Source organism: Ceratotherium simum, unplaced genomic scaffold (assembly GCF_057802395.1).
Source record: "Ceratotherium simum simum isolate JZ-2026a unplaced genomic scaffold, ASM5780239v1 HiC_scaffold_43, whole genome shotgun sequence".
NCBI lineage: Eukaryota > Metazoa > Chordata > Mammalia > Perissodactyla > Rhinocerotidae > Ceratotherium > Ceratotherium simum.
In genome coordinates this window covers 4,348,652-4,367,782 of record NW_028261259.1, presented here as the reverse complement: position 1 = coordinate 4,367,782, position 19,131 = coordinate 4,348,652, and the positions used below count along the sequence as shown (strand labels likewise).

The following is a 19,131-nucleotide window of genomic DNA, read 5'->3' as shown; positions in this document are numbered from 1 at the left end:
TAACCTTCCAGATCTGCCTCAATGGGCCTTGGATGCTCCAGCTGGACCTGGAGAAAGTAGGCGTGGCCCCCCAGCTCCGAGCCAGGCAAGCAGAGATGCAGAGAGGTCAGCTTCATCCTGAAGCAGGGAAAGTGCAGGGGTTCCCAGAAATCCTGCCTCGGGTCCAGGCAGGTTCCCACCAGAGAAGAGATGGCACTGGGGGAGGCAATTTGGCAACAGAGTCAGAGGCCTGGGCTTTCCCTCGACACTTCTCATGCAAGGCACCGATGCCTGCCCCTTCCCATCCTGGGGATGAGCCCCTGCTCATACAGCACGTTGAACACAGAGCCTGTTGTGACTCTCTTCCTGCTGACACTCTTCTCCTGAAGGGCCGGGACACAGCCCAGCCCAGCCCTCCATGCACTTGTACAACTGGACTGAGCAGAGGCCGGTTTTTGAGCGGGTTGCTCACAGACCTCCTGTCTTGGGCCTGGAGGTGGTGGTCAGAAGAGGTGGATATGGAGAAGAGGAGACAGATTAAGATGGGTCTGTGATGGGAATGGGTCTCTTGGAGACAACTCAGCCTAGCCACCCCTCTGCTTCCCAGGGGTCCTGGCACCCATCCATAGCTCTTTGACTCCTGTCCTCCTGGAGTGGAAGCCACCAGACCTCAGCCTTCCCTTGGGAATCAAAAGATGTGTGAGACGCAAGGTTCTGACAGGCCCGCCCCAGCCACAGCCCCCATCTCTCCCTCCACATCTTGTTCTGTAGAGACAGGAAGCCCTTCTTCTTGACCCAAAGACCACTCACTTTTTTAGATGGTCCTGTGCTCTGCCCTCTTGGCTGGAATAAGGGAAGATGCCTCCAGCTATAAAGGAGGCTATCAGGGCATCACTTGGGATGTACCATGGAAGACAGGACCTGCGAAAGATGTCTAATGTCACTCTCTGACTCTCAGACGACAATTGAGGCCCAGCGATTGTGTCTCCTTCATTCACTGACTTTACTATGTGTCTCCAAAAGTCCTGCATGTAGTAGGTGCTTAATCTACACACTTGAATGAATGAAGTCCAGCCAGACCATCCCAGACACTTGAGTGGGCCTATGGCCTCTCTGCTGCCCCAGAGATCCTTATGGCTACCCCAAGGAAAAGGATCAGGACCAGCTGGATGGAATCGCAACTCCTTGACAGGGTGCTTTCCATGTGCTTTTCCACACTCAGAAAAGCCACATCCTAGAGATCAGTGAGGCAGACTACTTTTCACGGCAAAGAGAGAAATAAACACCATGGACAACCACAGCACGTCCACAGCCCTCTCTGCAGATCCAGGCACCAGGTAAGCACCTGCCATTGCTGATCCCATTAGTCCTTACAAGATCACCATGAAATTTATCCTCCCACCCCCCACTTTTCAGAAGAGCAAACTGAGGCTCAGAGAGATGTGGGGATTTGCCCAAGGTACACAGCTGGCAGTGGGCAGAGTCACCACTGTGCTGAGGAGGGAGTGGCTACTCACCTAGTAAACAGCTGGTCCAGGACCCGGTGGGATGTGTCTAAGGCCGAGTAGTTGACCATGAAGGTGGTGAAGCTGGACATGTTCCTACTCAGGAAAGCTGGTGCCATGGACTCTGTCAGCTTCTCCATCATGCCTGCCTGGAGGGCACGCATCCTGCAGGCCTCATTTAAATTCACAGTGAATTCATCCTCACACTGGGGGAGAGGAGGAGGAACATACAGTCAGTGATATCACAGTGAACCACCAGGAGGACTGAGGTGACTTTCTACCCTCCTGTGTAGCTGCTGGGGAGGAGTGGAGGTCCAGATTCCTTTGAGAGTGGGACTGTGGGCTACTCTAGTGAGAAAATTCTGGGGGTTGGGAGTCCAGGGGGTTCTCAGATTTGAGTCTGCATTCTAGTACTGCCTTGGTCATCTCAGAGTCTTGCGTGTGAAGACCCCTCTGCACCCACACTCACCTCAGAGCAGCCCTGGTCATTGATGGACTGGTGCACTTGTGTTCTCTCCAGGGAGAGGGTGAACTGGAAACCATCCACCAGCTCCTCGACCATCTCTTGGGTGCAGCTCTGCAGTGACAGTGCCCAGCAGTCAGGCCAGGAGGGATCAGGGGCCTGCCTGGACTTTGCCACAGGGGGAAACCCCTCCATAGATCAGGCACAGAGGGGAATCTGCATAGACTCCACAGGGAAGGAATGCGAGGACACCTTGAGTGCCCGGCATTCACATGCAGATAGAGGAGCTTGGTCCCCAGCACTCACCTTCCTCTCCTGCAGCCAAGATCTTGAGTATGAACATGACACACTGCCCGACTCCCAACATCTAGCTTCCTGCTTCTGCCCAGGCTGGGTCCTCCTCATCCCCAGCTTCCCTAACTCCACCTCCCCCCCACACACACACACAATGAGGGTCAAGGGGTGTGGGGCTGTCGTTTTGGGATCACAGTTCTGGCCTAACCTAGAGTGGCCTGCCCTGGCCTACACTGTTACCTGATGGTTCCTCCTGCCAAAAGGCAACACACATTCGAGGTGAGGGCTGAGCCAATGTCTAAAGTGACTTAACATGCTCTCTTTCTGGGCTTTCCGGGGGCCAGAGCCTCGGAAAGTCACGGGACAACATGAGAACATCCTGCTGTGTCGAGTGTCTCCACTCAAATGAACTGGACAGGAGGCTGTGATTACAATGTGGGTGCCTGGTAACCAGATGTCTAAGGTCTGTTGGGGGCTGTCACCAAGGAAGTGAGGTCACTTCTTCAAGGTTCTATTACTTGGCCCCTCCATTCAATCAGACCCACCCAAAGCCCCCTCTAGGTTGTTGGCTGCTCTCCCTCCTTGCCCGTGTCATCTCCATCACTGTACACAAATACCCATCACCACCCTCCCCACAGCTCCTTGGGAGTGGATCCAGGCCCCAGCTTTGAGGAGACAGAGATGAAGTCAGACCTCTTTTTTCCTACCAGTTCTGTGTCCTGGAAAAGCTGCTGTGCCTCTCAAGATCTCCCCAGTCTCCCAAGCTTCACAATGAGGATTGGGCTAAAAACAGCTTCCTAGGGACCTTGTCAGGGTACATGTGATAATACGTACAACACCTGTGGGCTGGTGTCACATGTGTCTAATGTACACACTTAGAGATGGAGGAAGTACAAGAAGGAGTAGAACATCACATAGAATACCAGTCAGAACTTCTCTGGGTTCCAGATGTGTGATCTTGGGAAAGTCACTGCCCCTCTGGGCCTCATTTTCAGGTCTGCATCCTGAAGGGGTTGAAATTAGAGGAAATTCAGACATTGTGATCCACTGGCATTAACCCTTCCATGGTCCCCTGTTTTACTCAGAATCAGTCCCAAGTGCCTCACGTTGGCCTATGTGGTGGGCAGCCTCCACAATGGCCCCAATGCTCCCTGCCTCCTGAAGTGCACATCCTTTTGTCATCACTAAGTGGTCAGTATCTGGCTTCTGGACAACAGAACACAGCCAAGGTGATGGGATGTCACTTCCAAGTTTTAATTACAAAACATCTGTCCCTTCCTGCTTACTGGCTTACTTGGGTTCCCTACTTACCTCTCTCCTTCTGTTTCCATCTCTCTCTCTCTCTGTCTCTCGCTCTCTATCAAATCACCACAACTGGGAATGCAAGTGTTGATGTTTTCAGTTGCACTATGTAGAGGCTCCATAGGAGAGAACTGAGGGAGTGTCCAGCCAACAGACAGACAGGAGCTCAGACTCTCAGTCCAAATGGATCTTGACAAAACCCATGTGAGTGATCTTGGGTGGGAATCCTCCCCCATTGGAGCCCTGTGGAGACCACAGCCCCTGCTTCACAGAGACTTTGAGGCAGAGGCACACAGCTAAGCCATGCCAGATGCTTGGCTCACAGAAATTATGAGATATTATATATTTGTACTGTATAGGTGGTAAGTTTTGGAGTAATGTTGTCACAGAGGAACAGAAAGTAACAGTCTACCATGTCCCAGGATCCAGCCTGATCACCCTCCTCTCTCCCCTCACTGTCTCTTCTCAGACTCCCTCCAGCCACACTGGCCACATTTCTGACCTTCCCTAGTCAAACTCGCTTCTTCCTGTGAGTCTCTGCACCAGGGAGCCTTCTCCTTGACACACTAACTGTTCCCAGATATACACAGGGGTGCTTACACTTGTCATTCTGGTCACAATAAAGGTCTGAAATGCCTCAGAGAGGCCTTTCAGAACCTCCTAGCACAGTCTCTACCATCACAGATCTTACATCCAGAAGAGCGTTACATGATTTCCTCCTCCTTCCTCCTATTGAGATAAAATGAGTGCACGGGGAAGGGCTGTCTGCTTTGGCTGATGCAGAGGCAACTCCTTCTGGTTATACCAGGAACACGACTGTCTCTCCCAGGCCGAATTTTTCCCACCAGGAGTCCATTGTTTAAGGAAACCGTCACTCCCTCTCTTTCATGGGTCTGGTTTCCCCAAGAACACAGTGAACCATCCCCTCTCCCTGTGCTGCATCACCATAAACCCACAGCCAGAAGATAAGCACCAGGTTAAAACACCACCAGATCCTGAATTCAGTCACTGCTGAGACACTCCCATCAATGTTGTCATTCAATGGTGACTCCTGAGGACACCTTTCCCCTGAGATCCAGTCCCAGCCTGTCCTCAGCTTCTTACAGTAACACTGAGATTTCCTCAGAGTCCTCCCAACCTGGGCAAGAAACATTCTGAAATGTTCTCTGTATTAATTTTCAGGGACTGGGGACATTGGTAGATGTAATTTGAGTGTGTATGTGCAGTAGTTTCTACGCAGGTATTCTATTTTTCAGACACAGATAAAATAGTGTAGCTACTCAATGCACCAAGAAAATGAATAACTTATCAAACTTTTTCATGATGTGAAGTCTTTATAGAGTAAATGTCGTGGTTAAGAGCACAGAGTATGGAGCTAACTCCTGATGTCCAAATTCCAGCTCAATCCCTTACTAGATATTTGTATTGACCGAGATATTTACCTCATTGGTGCCTCAGTTTCTTCATCACTCAGTTGGCAATAATGATCAGCATACTTACTTTGTAGGTTTATGGAGAGTATTAAAGGAGTTAATGTTTGAAAAATGCTTGGAACACCTAGTGTATTGCCAGTGCTGTACCTATATATTAGAAATAAAATTTAGAAATTCTTCTGACACTGCCTGTGAGCCCCAGAGGGTGAGACTGTTGCCTGGATGTGTGTAGAATGCACTCCATGACATACGATGAATAAATGAGTGAACAACAATGGCGAATGCATTACCAGTGTCACCTATGTCACCCTACAGGCATTCCCAAGCCGAACCACATGCAGACATTCCTGCTCTGTCCTGCATCACATTTCCTGGAGGAATCACTGGGGCTTCTTGGACCCTGGTAACTGTGCCCACTAAAGGTACTTTTCTGTCAGCAAACCCCAGTCTTGGTCCAATTGCTGCAGCTCACAGGGTCTGCACTCTGATCCTTGTCTTCACTCGAGGGAGAAGTGCCATCCCCAGAGCTGGGCACACACAGAGCCTGAGACTTGGAGAAAATTATTCCCTGGCCCTGGGGCAGGTAGAAGAGCACAGGGAAAGAGTGGGATTTGGGGAAAATCCTCCAGGTGTTGTCAGAAGGGATGGAGGCAGGGGATGTGTCTGCAAGGACTGGTCTGGTTGGTGGGCCTTGGTGGTTAAATAGTAGGGAGGCTGGGAAGTTTCATAGGTTCTAGCATAATACAATCAATATGATGGTCATGAAATCAGAATCAGCCTAATTAAGGCCAAATTAACCCAATGTCAGCTGTTCCCTGACTCTCTAATCCAGTAGTGACTTATAATAAGGGTATTCTGTTCTATCATCTCCTTTTCATTGATTGGCTAGAGTAATTATTCTTTACATAGCCTGTCTATTTTTACATAGTAAAGAAAAAGTGAGTTTTAAAACAACCCTCCTTGGAAAAGTCTCCCTAACATATTGAATTAATAACAGAAGCCACGACAGGAAATTCACCACATATCTTGAGCTTTAGTCTCTGGTTTTAGATCTTCCTAACTGGTAAATTACCTTGACTTCTGCCTTCTTTCTTGAGATTAGTCCACTTAGGACTAAGTAGGAGTGCAACCTCATGCCATGTGAGAAGTGGTGACTTTAGGAAGAGGTTTGTTTCATTCTGTCAGTGTGTGTGTGTGTGTGTGTGTGTGTGTATGACAGTTTTTGCTGCATCTGGCAGTGTGGGCCAGTGTAGCCTCCTTTTCTAGGGAAAAAATTTCCCTAACCACTTTCTCTGGAATTTATTTTCACTTATAGTTTCATCGGCACTGTCCAATAGTAACATTAAGCACTCTATATTATAGAATTTAATTTTTTTCTTAGTAGCCACATTTTAAAAAATGAAAGCAAACAGGTGAAACTAATTTTAATAGTATATTTTAACCCACTGTAACCAAGATATCATCAATGTGGGTGCAGTCTATACAAAAGTTAATAATGAGAGAGTTTACATTTTTTTCCTGGGTTTCATAAATCCAGTGTGTACTTCCCACTTACAGCACATTCTTCATTTGTAAGTTGAGTTTTTTCAGACATACATTCTCTGTACTGAGATTTAATGTTCACAGTTGTCAAATAAGAGTCACTAGGAGTGGGGTGGATGATAATTTCACTACTGATTTAAGCTTTAATGGAGCTATGAACACCAACTCGTCAATGGGTTAATCAAATGAATAGTCATATAGTACAGAAGAATACTATGATTTGGGATTTAGAAAAAGACTGGGGACCGTGTGTCCTGACAGGGAGCACCAGGGATTTTGTTGTTGAGAGTGACAAGGACAAAAAGAGAATAAAGTCATACTCATAAGTGTCTAACAACGTGGGGGAGAAGAAATGACCTGCCGTAGTCCTGAGTGTTGATCTCGAGCTTTCTGTTCTTGACCCAAATCTCTTTGATGATGTCCCAAGACACAGGTCAGATTTATCCCCACAGGGGGAGAGGGAGGGTAGAAGTACAAGGCATCTGACATAATTGTCCTGGGAAGGCAGGCTTCATTTATCACTCTGATCCACATTCACAATTTATTTTTATACGGTAAAAGGAAAAGAAGTATGATGGTCAAATCATCACAGAGGAAGCGACATGATTGTGGAAACCAATCCAACCCAAAGCCTGGCTTGGGCATCTCCATTCCTTTGAGGATGAGCAGTTACGTATTCAAGAGGCCAGTTACTAGAATCACTTCCTATCCTGGCAATGAGGTCAGATGCCATCAATGGGAGGAAACGTTGGAGCAGCCCCAACAGCTCTGCTGGCAGAAGAGACTGCAAGGACTCCAGGCCTGCAGAGTGCAGGAGAACCGTTAAGTCTTTTGGACCTTGCCAAAATCCTGCTGAATCTTGCACCTAGTTGCACAGGTGCATCCCTGCCAGGTGTGCTCGCAGGTGGTCTGAACTCCAACCCCATGCCCACCCCTACCTGGTCTTCAGATTCAGCAGAGACGATCCCAGGAGCTGGTCTGTACATCCCACAGCTCCTTTGCAAACAACTTCTGGTGACTCAGAAAGATATCAGGAAACAGGAAGAGAAAGTGAAGACGGCAAGAGAGAGACTGGCGGTAGCACTGATGCAGACAGACTCGCTAGTGAGGCAGGGAGAGTGAGGGGCCAAGAAGGACGTCCCAACAAACACGGTGATAAAAGACAAGACGGTGCAGATGACATAGAGCTCACACTACATCAATGCCTCTGCAGGTGTCATTAGGTTTTCTTGCTTTGAGCTCTTGAAACTTTAATATATACCAATACTTTTCTTTTCTTTGATTCCTTTGCATGACAGAGGAGATACGGACAGTGATGCTTCTGAGGTGGGAGATTGACTCTCAGGTGAGGAGAGAAAGGAGATCTTTCCTTCCTTTCCTTTCTTGAGTGTTATGTATTTGTATTTTAGGATCAACAGAGAGTTATCACAGTCAGGGGATTCTTTAAAGTTTTGCCCTCACAGTCACAGAGAAAACATACCTAGTCCAAATGGATTGTCCTTTTTGTGTAATATTGCAATAGATTCCAACATAATATTTCACTAAAGAGCTGTTATATCTGTCTTCTCAAAAAAAACACCTACTTCTGGGTCTCTATTTTTCTGGTATTTGTTGCATGTTGAATCACAAGTTGCATACAATGAAATACTGGATTTTCCCTTTTTTCAGATTTATATGCGTTGGAAATTTGATTCATGAAAATTGATATGCCATTGCGGTATCATGCTGCCAGGAGAACGACTGTTTCCAGCATCACAAGTCTCACAGTAAGCCAGTGTGTTGGGATTTGTCTATTTGTCTGATCGAGTATGTTGCACTCTTCAAATCCTCTTTATCATTACTTAGTTTTGTCCCACAGATTTATCAGTTTCTGAGAGCAATGTGTTAAACAATAATAGAGTATCTTAGCATTTATATCTTCCCTAAAAAATGAGTTATTTTTTACCTAAATCTTCTGTCCTCTATTCTTCCATGTGGTAATCATCTGGAATTTTGGTTCAAATGTGTTTTTAATGTCTTGTTTTAAAATTAATACTAAATTAGACAGACGGTTTTTTCCTTTCCTTGTGACTCCTGTTATGTTTTCCTGGGTTCACATTTCTTCTTCTTGATGTACATTCTTTACCGGTGCTTTCACTGCAGGCCTGTGGGAGGTCAACTTTGAGTCTGTTTGTAAGTCAGATAACGTCTTTCTTTCTTTGAAACATAGTGTGAATAGGTGTTTAATTTAGTTTTGTAGTAATTTTTTTCCTTCTTTGTCAAGTTATTTATTATTTCTGAGCCTCCACGTCTTTACCTTAAAATGGGAATAAAACCTTAAATTTTGTGACTGTAACTGAGATAATACACGCAGAGCTTGCCAGTCATGTTGCTTAGGAGAAATTAAATAGTCAATAATGATAACGATTATTAACGATTATAATGATATCATAATATAATATATAATAACGATATATTAATGTATAATAATAATTATACATTAATTTATAATTATAACGTACAGTGTATAATGTATAATGTATGCAATGTATAATAATAATATGTTAATATTATTAATCATTATAATTCTCAGAGTGTGCATTCTCAGACAATCACTGCTTAAGATTGAGAATGTGAAGCTCACACACAAAATGTCTGAGAGAGTGGCATGACTGTGACTTTAATTCTCAGCCCTTGGGTATCTTCAGCTGTGGTCGTCTGCATAGTGTGTACAGATAATATAATCTGTACCCACAGACCCACTGCAGAACAATGCAGCCTGCCTCAGGCCTGGGATGCTCTGGGCTGCTTGTTGAGGAGCCACTTCTGTGAGGTTAGTTGGACTCTGTACAGAGAAAGATGAAAAAAGACTCTTTCTTTTCCCTCAGATTTCTCCCCCTGAGTTTTATTCACTTTTACATCCAGAGCAGATACTCTCTTCCCAGAGCCTTGGTGTTACTCTGGGATTCAGGCTTCCCAGACAACTAGTCATTTCAGCTCCCAAGGCCCAAGGTGACTGCAGAGTCATGTCTCACCCACTCCTCCCATCTTGGTCTGTTTCCCGTCATGGAGGACCCATGAGTGGGGAGAGGAGCCATTGAGGGAGATTGATCTGGATGTCCTGGTCAATCTGAGCTTCAGAGAATGAAGCAGAAAAGGGGAACCTGAGAATGCCAGGGCTTCAGTTGGGGAGGAATATGGAGGAACTGAGAGGGGTGTGATGGCTGCACAGAGTCAAGGGGAGGGATGTTCCAAAGTTTCCTAAGAAGGGTAACCTTGCACTGAAGTGGGGATTCAATTTTACATGATGGAAATGTCTGTGCTGGTTTCACCAATTCTGGTGTCCCTGAGGGATGAACTGGTGTGACACCACAGGACAGAAGTTGCAGTCACTTTCAGGACTTAAGGAAGGTGAAACCTTTCAGCTTAGTCCCCTGTGAGCCAGTCAGGGGCCAAGTCTAGAAAGGCTCGGAGCCTGTGTCCATCCAATGTGGTTTTGTTCTGTTCCAACCGAGCTCCTGTGGACTCCAGCTGGGAAAAGGGGACCTCAGATCTAGTCAGATCTAGTCATCGCAGCTTCCGTAGTTCACAATGAGGCAGGTAATAGCCAGGCATCGTCTCTGGAGCTCATAGTCACCCTCCTTCTTCCGCTGGCAGACAGTGACTTGTGAGGTGAGGAGAGCACATCAGAATGGTCCAGTCAGCTGCCCAGTATGAGAGACTCCAGGGGAAGGAGATGCCAAAGCCACAGAGACCTGATGCCTCCTATGTCTCCCTCTTCCTTTTGTCCACTTAATTTTCACCCTCAGTCCTTCTTTTCCTTTCCTTTTCCCTCTTTTGGCTCTCTCTCCCTCTCTTTCCTCTACACGTTCTAGCTTAATTGAGGTATTAACGACATACAGTAAACTGCATACATTTAAAGTGAACAATTTGATACTTTTTGATTATAACTTACTCAACCAACACCACGATCAAGAAAAGGAATGCCCATCCTCCCCAAATTTCCTCATGCTCATTTTAATTCCTCCTCCCCTGCCGTTTGCAAACACATTCTCATTCCCAGGCAACCAGTGATCCGGTATATGTCCCTATAGATTTTCCTGTATTTTCCAAGAATTTTTATAAATGGGATCATATACTATGTACTCATTTTTTACTGGCTTCTTTCACTCAGCATGATTATTTTGAGATTTATGCTTGTCATTGCATGTACTATGAATTCATTCCTATCCCCAACACATCCCTGGCAGCACTGTGCACACACCCGAGTGCTTCCCAGGTTGGAGTGAGAGCCAATAGTACTGCTGCATCCCCAAAACTAGGAATGCGCCTTGGTGCAAATCTGGGAGGTGTTGGCGGCAGCCCTGGACCCGCAAATGAATGCTTTCCTGTATGGTTGGAAAGCCCACCATGCCACTGCAGTCCCAATGATTGGCCAATGCTCAGAACCCATGAAGAAGTTCCACCCACCAAGCACAGAGGCTGGCATGAGCATAAGAAAAGGCAGCAGCAGATATATGCGCACATGCAAATGTTGTCCCAGATGACAAAAATACCCATAGTAGTGCTGAGGTCTCACAACTGGGTAGGTGCCTCTGTGTGGCGGCAGCTCTGAGCCCAGTGAGAATGTTTTCCCAGCAGATGGGAACACCCACTGTACCCACACAACTTAAAGCATGTGGAGTGGGATCAGAAACACAGCTCATGCTTCCTCCACAGCGGTAGCAGGTGGAATCTGTGACCTGATACTACCACAAATACGCAGTTCATCAAATACCATAAGAAACTACACTAACAATTCAGAGCAGAAGGAAATGACAAATCTCCAGAAACGAACCTTGAAGTCACAGAAATTTACAATCTAAATGACAGAGAATTCAAAATAACTGTCATTAAAGAAACTCACCAAGTTACAAGAATGTTCAGACAGTTCAATAAACTCAGGAATAAAATTAATGAGGAAAAGGAATACTTCATCAAAGAGACTGAAACTATTTTAAAAAAAGACAAGCAGAAATTCTGGATATGAAGAACATAATTAATGAGATAAAAAAGAATCTAGAATCCTTAAAAAACAGAGCTAATATTATGGATGAAAGAATTAGTGATTTAGAGGATAGAAATATAGAACTGATTCCAGTGAATGAGGAGAGGGGACTCAGATTTTTTAAAAAATGAAGGAATTCTTGGAGAAATATATGACTCAATTATAAAAGCAACCTAAGAATTGTATGTATCCCAGAGGGAGAAAAGCAGGAGCAAGGAGCAGAGAGCTTGTTCAAAGAAATAATAGCTGAGAACTTCCTAAACCTGGGGAAGAACCGGACTTACAAATACGTGAAGCCAAGAGAATGCCTAATTACATCAATGCTAAAAGACCTTCTCCAAGGCATATAATAGTAAAATTGGCAAAAGGCAATGACAAAGAAAAAATGTTAAGGGAAACAAGACAGAAGAAAATAACCTACAAAGGAACACCTATCAGGCTTTCAGCATATTTCTTGGCAGAAAATTTACAGGCAAAGAAAGAATGGAATGATATATTAAAAATACTGAAAGACAAAAACTTTCAGCCAAGAATACTCTATCCAGTGAAATGATCCTTATGATACAATGGAGAAATAAAACTTTTCCCAGATAAACAAAGGTTGAGGGAGTTCATCGCCACTAGATCTCCCATACAAGCAATGATCAAGAACGCCCTCATACTTGAAACTAAAAGAAGGCAAATGTCTACAAAGCTTTGAGCAAAGAGATAAATAGACAAAATCAGAAAGCTACAGCTCTGCTTCACAACAGGGTAGCAAATACTTAATTATAACTTAAAAGAAGAAGGGAAGGAAAGCATCAAAAGTAACTATAAACACTTCAGCTTAGTCACAAACGCACAACACAAAAATGAATAACTTGTGACAACAATAACTCAGAAGGAGAAGAGGAAAGGGATGGAACGTGCTTAGACAAATGGAGACAAGAGGTTCTCAGAAGATGGACTATGTCATCTATGAGATCTTCATACAAACCTCACAGTAACCAGCAAACAAAAAATCAGAGCAGAGCCATAGATCATAAAAAAAGAGAAAACCTCCACAGAAAACCCCCAAAATGAAATGGTAGTCAGAAACACAAAGGAAGAGAAACAATGGAAATATAGATTAGGTGGGATTAAGCCCTCATGTGTCAATAATCACTCTAAATGTAAATCGATTCAATTCTCCAATCAACAGACACAGAGTGGTGGGGTGGATTAGAAAACAAGACCCAACCATACGCTGCCTCCAGGAAACACATCTCAACACTAAAAACAAACAGGCTCAGAATGAATGGATGGGAGACAATACTGCAAGCAAATGGCAATAAAAGATAGTAGGTGTTTCTATACTTATATCAGACAAAGCAGACTTCAAGATAAAAAAGACTATGAGAGACAAAGAGGGGCAGTATATAATGATAAAGGGGACTTTCCACCAAGAGGACATAACACTTATAGAGATATATGCACCTAACACAGCAGCACAAAAGAATATAAAGCAACTATCAATAGACCTAAAGGGAGAAATTAACAGCAACACAATAATAGCAGGGGAGCTGAACACCCCACTTACATCCATGGATAGATCATGTAGAGAAAGGCAACAAGTAAATAGTGAAATTAAATGAAACATATAATCAGATGAACTTAATTGATATATAGAGAGCATACCCTCCCAAAAAAGTGGAATACACATTCTTCTTAAGTGCACATGGAACCTTCTCAAAGATATACCATATGTTGTGAAACAAGGCAAGCCTGAATAAATTTAAGATTGAAATCATATCAAGCTTCTTTTCTGACCACAATGTTATGACACTAGAAATCAACTACAAGACAAAAGATGGGGACGTTACAAATATGTGGAGACTAATGAACACACGACTGAAGAAACATTGGATCAGTGAACAAACCAAAGGAGAAATCAAAAAATACCTGAAGACAAATGAAAATGAAAAGACAACAAAACAACTCTTATGGGATGCAGCAAAAGCAGTTCTAAGAAGGAAATTCATAGCAATACAAGCACACCTCAACAAACAAGAAAAATACCAAATAAGTAACCTTAAACTACACCTAATAAAACCACAAAATGAAGAACAAATGAAACCTAAAGTCAGCAGAATGAGGGAAATAATAAAAATTAGAGCAGAAATAAATGAAATAGAGACTAAAAAAACAGTAGAAAGGATCAATGAAACAAAGAGCTGGTTCTTTATGAAGATTGAAACAAAACTGACAGACCCTTAGCCAGACTCACTAAGAAAAAAGAGAGAAGGCTCAAAGACATAAAATTAGAAATGAAAGTGGAGAAATTACAACAGATACCACAGAAATCCAAAGGACTTTGAGAATACACTGAACAACTTACATGCCGCCAAATTGGATAACCTAAAAGAAATAGATAAATTATTAGATTCATACAACCTCCCAAAACTGATTCAAGAAGAAATAGAGAAAATGAACAGACAAATCACAAGTAAAGAGATCTAAATGGTCATCAAAAACCTCTCAAAAAACAAAAGTCCAGGGCCAGATGTCTTCTCTGGAGAATTCTACCAAATATTCAAACAAGATTTAATACCAATGCTTCTGAAACTATTCCAAACAGATGAAGAAGATGGAACACTTCCTAATTCATTCTATGAGGCCAACATCACCCTGACAGCAAAAGCAGGCTAGGACAGCACAAAGATGGAATATTACAGGTCAATATCACTGATGAACACAGATGCAAAAATCCTCAACTAAATATCAGCAAATTGAACACAGCAATATATTAAAAGGATCATATACCATGATCAAGTGGAATTTATACCAGGGATGGTTCAACATAACAAAATGAGGAATAAAAATCACATGATTCTCTCCACAGATGCAGAGAAAGGATTTGACAAGATCCAACATCCATTTATGATAAAAACTCTCAATAAAATGGGTATAGAAGGAAGCTACCTCAACACAATAAAGGCCATATATCATAAACCCACAGCCAACATCATACTTAATGGTGAAAAACTTAAAGCCATTCCTCTGAGAACAGGAAGAAGACAAAGGTGCCCACTCTCGCCACTCCCATTCAACATAGTACTGGAGGTTTTGGCCAGAGCAATTAGGCTGGAAAAATAAATAAAAGGAATCCAAATTGGAAAGGAAGAAATGAAACTCTTGCTGTTTGCACATGACATGATTGTAAATATAGAAAACCCTAAAGAATCCATCAGAAAACTATTAGAAATAATCAACAACTACAGCAAAGTTGCAGCGTACAAAATCAACTTACAAAAAGCAGTTGCATTTCTATACTCTAATAATGAACTAACAGAAAGAGAACTCAAGAATACAATCCCATTTACAATTGCAACAAAAAGAAAAAAGTGTCTAGGTATAAATTCAACCAAAGAGGTTAAAGACCTATACAATGAAAACTGTAAGACATTATTGAAAGAAATCAATGATGACCTGAAGTAATGGGAAGATATTCCATGCACATGGATTGGAAGAATAAACACAGTTAAAATGTCCATATTACCTAAAGTATTCTACAGATTCAATGCAATCCCAATCAGAATCCCAATGACATTCTTCATAGAAACAGAACACAGAATCCTAAAATATATATGGAATAACAAAAGACCTCAAATAGCCAAAGAAATCCTGAGAAGAAAGAACAAAGCTGTAGGCATCACAATTCTAACTTGAAAATATATTACATAGCTATAGTAATCAAAATGTCATTGTACTGGCAGAAAAACAGACTCATAGATCAATAGAGCAGAACTGAAAGCCCAGAAAAAAAACCACACATCTGTGGTCAGTTAATCTCTGACAAAGGAGCCAAGATCATACAATGGAGAAAGGAAAGTCTCTTCAATAAATGCTGTTGGGAAAACGGGACAGCCACATGCAAATGAATGAAAGTAGACCATTATCTTCCACCATACACAAAAATTAACTCAAAATGGATAAAAGACTTGAATCTAACACTTGAAATCATAAAACTCCTAGAAGAAAATATACGCAGTACAGTCTTTGACATCGGTCTTATCTGCACCCTTCCCACTACCATGTCTACTCAGGCAAGGGAAAGAAAAGAAAAAATATACAAATGGGACAACATGAGACTAAAAGCCTTCTGCAAAACAAAGGAAATGATGACTAAAACGAAAAGACAGGGCCGGCCCCGTGGCTTAGTGGTTAAGTGCATGAGCTCCGCTACTGGCGGCCCAGGTTCGGATCCCAGATGCACACAGACGCACCGCTTGTCCGGCCATGCTGAGGCCGAGTCCCACATACAGCAACTAGAAGGATGTGCAACTATGACATACAACTATCAACAGGTACTTTGGGGGAAAAAAAAGGAGGAGGATTAGCAATAGATGTTAGCTCAGAGCCAGTCTTCCTCAGAAAAAAAGAGGAGGATTAGTACGGATGTTAGCTCAGGGCTGATCTTCCTCAAAAAAAAAAAAAACACGAAAAGACAACCCACGAACTGGGAGAAAATATTTGCAAATCATATATCTGACAAGGGGTTAATCTCCAAAACATATAAACTACTCATACACCCAACAACAAAAAAACAGATAATCCAATGTAAAAATGGGCAGAGGATATGAACAGACATTTTTCCAAAGAAGATATACAGAAGCCCAACAGGCACATGAAAAGATGTATAACATCACTAATTATTAGGGATATTCAAATCAAATCTACAATGAGAGATCACCTTACACCTGTCAGAATGGCTATAACTCCCAAGACAAAAAATAACAAATGTTGGAGAGGATAAGGAGAAAAGAGCACCCTCACACACTGCTGGTGGGAATGCAAACTGGTGCAGCCACCAGGGAAAACAGTATGGAGATTTCTCAAAAAATTAAAAATAGAAATACCATACCTTCCAGCTATCCCACTACTGGGTATTTATCCAAAGAAATTGAAATCAACAATTCAAAGAGATTTACGCACCCCTGTGTTCACTGCGGCATTATTCACAATAGCCAAGACATGGAAGCACCTACAAGTGCCCTGCTACAGATGAATGGATAAAGAAGATGTGGTATGTATTATATACAATCGAATACTACTCAGCCAGAAAAAAAAGACAAGAACATCCTGTTTGCAACAACCTGGATGGACCTTGAGTGTATGATGTTAAATGAAATAAGCCAGACAAAGAAATATGCATGATTTCACTCATATGTAGAAGATAAACATACACAGGGATAAACAGATCAGATTAGTGCTTACCAGAGGGGAAGGGGGCTGGGGGTTGAGTGAAAGAGTTAAAGGGCCACATATGCATGGTATGGATAAAAGTCAGACTACTGGTGGTAAGCACAATGCCGTCTATACAGAAATTCACAAATAATAATGAACACCCGAAATTACACAATGTTAAAACCCTTTATAATTTCAATAAAATAATTAAAAAAGAAAAAAATTAATTCATTCCTTTTTATGGTTGAATAGTATACCACTGTGGGGATATACCACACTTTGTGTATCCGTTCACCAGTAGATGGACATTTGGGTTGTTTTCCGTTTTTGTCTACTATAAATAGGTTGTTATCAACATGTGTGTATAAGTCTGTGTATACACATGCAGCCAAGCAGCCATAATGGGTTTGGAGCTCTGAAAAGAGCCGTCCCCATCGAACTGTCACTAGCTGACCTGCCTGGCAGCTTCCCAAAAAAGCCCCATGTTCAGGGCTTGATGTTACTTGACTCAGAGCTTGCCCAGGGAGGAAAGTCTGTCCCCAGGGCACTTGCTAAAAATATTCAGGGCTCATTGTTTTCTATTGTAGTTGCCTGAGGGAGTGATACCAGCCGAGGCAGGCAAGAGGTGAGCCAAAAACTTAGAAGAAAAATTGGGGGAATGAGATGTCCACAGGGGGCTTTGAAAAGCTTCAGTGTATTTGCGGGCATCTAGAAGGCCACAAGTGCTCAGGGCTGTGGCACGCCCATGAAATACTTGAGAACATCTTAATCTCTCACCTCTAGTTGAAGAGTTGGCTTAATATCTGAAAACTTGATTATGTATTACACAATATTAATAGAATAAGGGCCAATACCACGCAATCTCGACCGCATATACAGAAAAGAATTTCACAAAATACAACGCCCTTCAAGTCTAAAAAAGAAAACACTCAACAAATTAGGAATAGAAATAAACTTTCTCAACCTATAAACAGCATCGATGAAAAACCCACAGCTAACACCATATTCAATGGTGAAAGACTGAAAATTTCCCCCTAAGACCAGGGACAAGACAATGATGTCTTCCCATATCTCGTATGTTAATCACAGGTATTAGAGGTTCTAATGAGGGCAATTAAGCAAGAAAAAAGGAGTAAAAGAAACCCAGATTGGAAGGGAAGAGATAAAACTATTTGTTTTGCAGATGAGAAGATATTGTATATAGAGAAACCTAAAAAATACACTCCTCCCCACACATAATATGTGAATCGTATCCTAATAGGTGTATAAAAAATTTAAATTGCCCCATGTAGCTAGTGGCTCCACTATTGGAGAGCACAGTTAGACTGCTGATATTTGTTGAAAGTCTCCAGAAGAGGAGGAGGAGCAGGATGCTGGAGGTTGGTGGCACCAAATGTTAATGCTTTTCTCATCCCCCGAAAACATATGGAAGGAGATGTTAGGATTAGCTGACAGGGATGTGGGGCAGAATGGGCATGATGTAAGTGACTTCCAGATCAATGATGTGTCACGGGAGCTCAGAGTCATCAGCCACCAGCTCAGCCAATGCTTCCAATCTCCTCAACATACATCAAGTCGGTGACCAGGCAGGAGTGAAATATGTCTCAAAGCTGGCTGCCTCTGTAGAGCTTGGTGACCTAGAACAAACGCGAGGGAGAGTGGGTGAGATGAAGGTCTCCTGGGGATGCAGGGGGCCACTGGAGCCAGTGAAAGATCACAGACCTTGGGGCAAGGGAGACCTGAATTCAAATTCTGGCTCTGCCCCTAACTCACTGTGTGACCTTAGGCACAACACTCCCCTATCTGAGCTTCAGTTTACCCATGTGAGAAATGGGGGAGGCAGCTAGGACATCACCTCTGGACACTGAGAGAACCCAGACATGCAGGGAAAGTGAAGGGTTGAAACAATCACATAACAGATGTAAGTCAGATGGAGGAATGACGGTGTCCTCAGGGCAAGGAGAGACGGGAGAGGGAGACCCCACCTGGTCCTGGGTGTCCCTCAGCAGGGCAGTGTACTCCGAGCATGTGGGCTCCGAGTTGCTGAGGTTCCAGCTGATGATGCAGAAATGTAGCTGGTGCTCTCTCTTGATGGATAAACTCTGGGCTGCAGAGCCTGGACACACCGAGAGGAAGAGCAGACAGGTGGAGACTCTCAGCTCCCAACATAGAGGCATGGTGACCCACGAGGTCAGTGTGGTGGGTGCAGACGACGTCCACACTGGTGGCTGCCCCATCCTTCTCAGGCCTGAGGAGAGAGGGAAGTGGGGACTCTAGAGAGAGGTACAGAAACCTCTGGGGGTGGGGGCCAGAACAGGAAGGAAGAAATGGGAGGACAGTGGGGAGACAGAGAGGGGTGGTCACAAAACTGGTCATTAGGGG

The 19,131-nt window shown here is 43.4% G+C and overlaps 1 protein-coding gene, 1 long non-coding RNA gene and 1 pseudogene across 2 annotated transcripts in view; 2 read left to right on the top strand and 1 right to left on the bottom strand.

Annotated features, from left to right (window-relative positions):
• LOC147911439 (ral guanine nucleotide dissociation stimulator-like) overlaps positions 1-19,131 on the top strand; it is a 321,882-nt gene that overhangs the window by 182,135 nt on the left and 120,616 nt on the right. The gene's annotated exons all lie outside the window — the stretch shown is intronic.
• Positions 415-2,131, bottom strand: LOC147911442 (uncharacterized). The gene is made up of 3 exons (XR_015550925.1): positions 1,954-2,131; positions 790-900; positions 415-659 (listed from the first exon to the last, which is right to left on the bottom strand). It is a non-coding gene; the product is annotated as an uncharacterized LOC147911442 (long non-coding RNA).
• Positions 7,084-7,683, top strand: LOC147911441 (methyl-CpG-binding domain protein 3-like 1; annotated as a pseudogene).